This window comes from Leptonychotes weddellii, unplaced genomic scaffold (assembly GCF_054177405.1).
Source record: "Leptonychotes weddellii isolate Sample4059 unplaced genomic scaffold, ASM5417740v2 HiC_scaffold_14223, whole genome shotgun sequence".
NCBI classification, from domain to species: domain Eukaryota; kingdom Metazoa; phylum Chordata; class Mammalia; order Carnivora; family Phocidae; genus Leptonychotes; species Leptonychotes weddellii.
Window position 1 is genome coordinate 1,477 of NW_027722701.1, and position 3,799 is coordinate 5,275.

Here is a 3,799-nt window from a genome sequence, read left to right on the forward strand (position 1 = left end):
AAATAAAGCCTGGATAAATTTAAAAGAATATAAATCATACACAACATGTTCTCTGACCACAATGGAATTAAATTTGGAATCAGTAATAGGAAGACATCTTATAAAATTCCACAAGTATTTAGAAATTAAACAACACTCTTCCAAATAATCCATCAAAAAAAAAAAAAATCACAAGAGAAATTAGAAAATATTCTGAGCTGAATGAAAATAACAGAAATTGGGGCGCTTGGGTGGCTCAGTTGTTAAGCATCTGCCTTCGGCTCAGGTCATGATCCCAGGGTTCTGGGATCGAGCCCCGCATCGGGCTCCCTGCTCTGCGGGAAGCCTGCTTCTCCCTCTTCCACTCCCCCTGCTTGTGTTCCCTCTCTCACTGTGTCTCTCTCTGTCAAATAAATAAATAAAATATTAAAAAAAAAAAAATAACAGAAATTAATTTGTGAAATTCAGCTAAAGTAATGTTTAGAAGAAAATTTATAGCTTTAAGCACTTACATTAGAAAAGAGGAAAGTTTTTAAATCAGTGATCTAAGGGTTCACCTAAAGAAGCTAGAAAAAGAAAAGCAAATTAAACCAAGAGTAAGTAGAAGAAAAAAACAAAAAGAGCAGAAATCAATAAAATTGAAAATGGACAAGCAATAGCAACAGAAACCAATACCTCTAAATCAATAAAAAAGCAAGAGGTGAAATTACCAGTATGAGGAATGAAAGAAGGTATACTGGTAAATAACAAGGGAATATTATAAATACTTTCACACCAATAAATTCAACAACCTATTTGAAATGGGACAAAATTTTTAAAAGACACAAATTACCAAAACTGACACAAAAAGAAACAGAAAATCTAAATAGCCCTATATCTAAGGATTGCCAGCAACCACCAGAAATAGGAAGAGGCAAGGAAGGAATCTTTCCTAGAGTCTTCGGAGGGAGCAAGTCCCTGCCAACACCTTGATTTCAGACCTCTAGTTTCCAGAACTGAGACTGATTAATTTCTGTTGTGTTAGACCACATGGTTTGTGGTAATCTGTTATGGCAGCACTGGGGAAACTACTACACATGTGAATAATATGTTGGAGGTAGTGGAGTAAAAAATGTATTATATTTAATGACTTAGTGTTGCCTCTCATTGTGGGGCTACTAGAAAATTTTAAATTGCATTATATTTCTAGTGAATAGCACTAATCTACTAGTGGTAATAGCACTAACCTAGCTAGTTGCAAAAAAAAAAAAAAAGTCATAGTGATTAGAAATGAAGCCACAAAAATGGCTTTCTCTGTAGACATGATTGTGTATGAAAAAAATCCTAAGGAATCTACATAAAAACTATTAGACGTAAAAAGTGAATTTAGGAGTAACAGAATACAAAACAGCATATGCAAGAGAATCAACTCTATTTTCTATACTATCAACAAAAAACTGGGGAAAAGAAATTTAAAATACAGTATCACTGACAACAGAATGCATCAAAAAACATTAAATACTTAGGGATAAATTGAACAAAATATATACAAGACCTACAAAAGAAAATTACAAAAACACTACCAAAAAAACCTAAAGAGACCTAAATAAATAGACCGATATGCCATGTTAAAGTATCAGAAGACTCAATTATTAGTAAGATGTCAATTCTCATCAGGCTTTTTGTAAAAACTGATAAGCATTGTCTATAGTTTATATGAAAATGCTAAAGATCTAAAATAACTAAAGCAATGCTGAAAAAAGACAATGTTGAAGGACATACACTACCTGATTGTAAGGTCTGCTATATAGAAATAGCAATAAAGACAATATAGTACTGGTATAAGAATATAAACCAATGGAACAGAAAAAGAGAGACCAGAAATAGACCCACACTTACAAAAAATAAAAAGGTACCAGATCGCATATAACCTCCAAACTGGTAAGGTGAACAAATATGAAGGAAGGAAGGAAGGACAGTAAGAAAAGAAATTCTACAGAATGAAATAACTAGGTGGTCTGATAGTAACTGATCTCCCTAACAAGACAGTGTGATCAGGAAAGCTGGCTCAGAAAAACTAACATGTAAATGGAACAGCATATGCAAGGGTTCTAAGAGAAAGAACCTGAAAGTTGGCTGGTGTGACAGATGCATACTGGACAAGGAGAAGATAAGGGTAAAGACAAGGCTTTTGAGCCACAGAAAAATGTTTGTATCACATAACAGTTCTCAATTCTATTCATTTTTTCCCATCCCTACCACTGCTGTTCTCAATTCTCACCTGGATGCCTTCAAGATCTTCTGATGAACCTGCAGCCTCACTCAAGCTGCTCTCCCATATCCATCCTTCGCAACTGAGCCAAACATATTTACAGCCTAAAATCATTACATGGTTTCCTGTTCCCCACAGTGTATGGTCTTAATTTCTTATTTGACTTTTAAGACTCTTCATGACATAGTCCTGCTTTCCCCTCCAGCTTAGTCTCTATTTCCCTTCAAAACTACCTGTGTAGCTAGGGGCACCTGGGTGGCTCAGTTGTTAAGCGTCTGCCTTCAGCTCAGGTCATGATCCCAGGGTCCTGGGATCGAGCCCTGCATCGGGCTCCCTGCTCAGCGGGAAGCCTGCTTCTCCCTCTCCCACTCCCCCTGCTTGTATTCCCTCTCTCACTGTGTCTCTCTCTGTCAAATAAATAAATAAAATCTTTAAAAAAAAAACTACCTGTGTAGCTATACTACATTACTTGCATTTTAATTAAATCCACTGTTTTCATTACTTTGTGCCTTTTCATATCATTCTTTTGAGTTTTAAATCAAATGTCTCCCTCTATGTAAATTCACCACCTCTAATCCACACCAAAAATAGTTAGGGACTTCCCTCTGCTTCTATAGAGACATTTGCTCTATTTTAGATTTGTCATGTTGTAGTTGTGATGCATATCTATAAGACTGTTTATCCTACTAGACTTTAATATTCAGACTGTATGTTATTCATCTTTTTATCCCTAGCCGGCAGCACAGTACCTATTTAATACATTCTTTTTTTCCATAATTAAAGAGACTCATAACATTTATGTTTTTAGGATCTAAGTTTCCCTAAATTAAGATATATATAAACTGCATATACACAATAAAAAAACTAGAATCAAGGAATCCTTTAAAATATTTCAAAGACTTTTAAAATCCTATAAGATTACTCTTCTACAAGTCAAAGATTATATAAATCTAGATTTGTAAATATTAGGTCTGGTTGAAATAAGTTACACTGAGAAACATTTATGCCCCACAGTATTACTTTAAGAATTAAGAACTGGGCTTTTCGGCTCTTACACGCCGAGGGTCAAGGTCGTGAGAAGAGGAGGACTTGGTGGTGCTGCCATTTGTATGGTCTTAGGGCTCTGCCCGTTTCGCAGAACTTCCAACAGCGCCATGTTGGGACAGAGCATCCGGAGGTTCACAACCTCTGTGGTCCGTAGGAGCCACTATGAGGAAGGCCCAGGGAAGAATTTGCCATTTTCAGTGGAAAACAAGTGGCGATTACTACTTATGATGACTTTGTACTTGGGATCTGGATTTGCTGCACCTTTTTTTATAGTAAGACATCAGCTGCTTAAGAAATAAGGATGTTTTAATTAATTCATCAAACAGATGTGAAAAGGAACATTTTAAGAGGTGCAGTCTCTTTCAAAAATGGATCAAACTCTTGTTTTCAACATACTCAATATGTTTGTAAATAAACTTATGGCATGACTCCTTAATGCCTCTTCTCTGAAACGTGGAATGTAATAGTTGTGCTTACTGTTTTATTTGGGAAATATTCCAGGATTAGTTTGTTTGGTCAAAT

The 3,799-nt window shown here is 35.7% G+C and overlaps 1 pseudogene; it reads left to right on the top strand.

Annotated features, from left to right (window-relative positions):
- The first annotated feature begins 3,277 nt into the window (after positions 1-3,277).
- Positions 3,278-3,729, top strand: LOC102733204 (cytochrome c oxidase subunit 7C, mitochondrial pseudogene; annotated as a pseudogene).
- Positions 3,730-3,799: the final 70 nt, after the last annotated feature.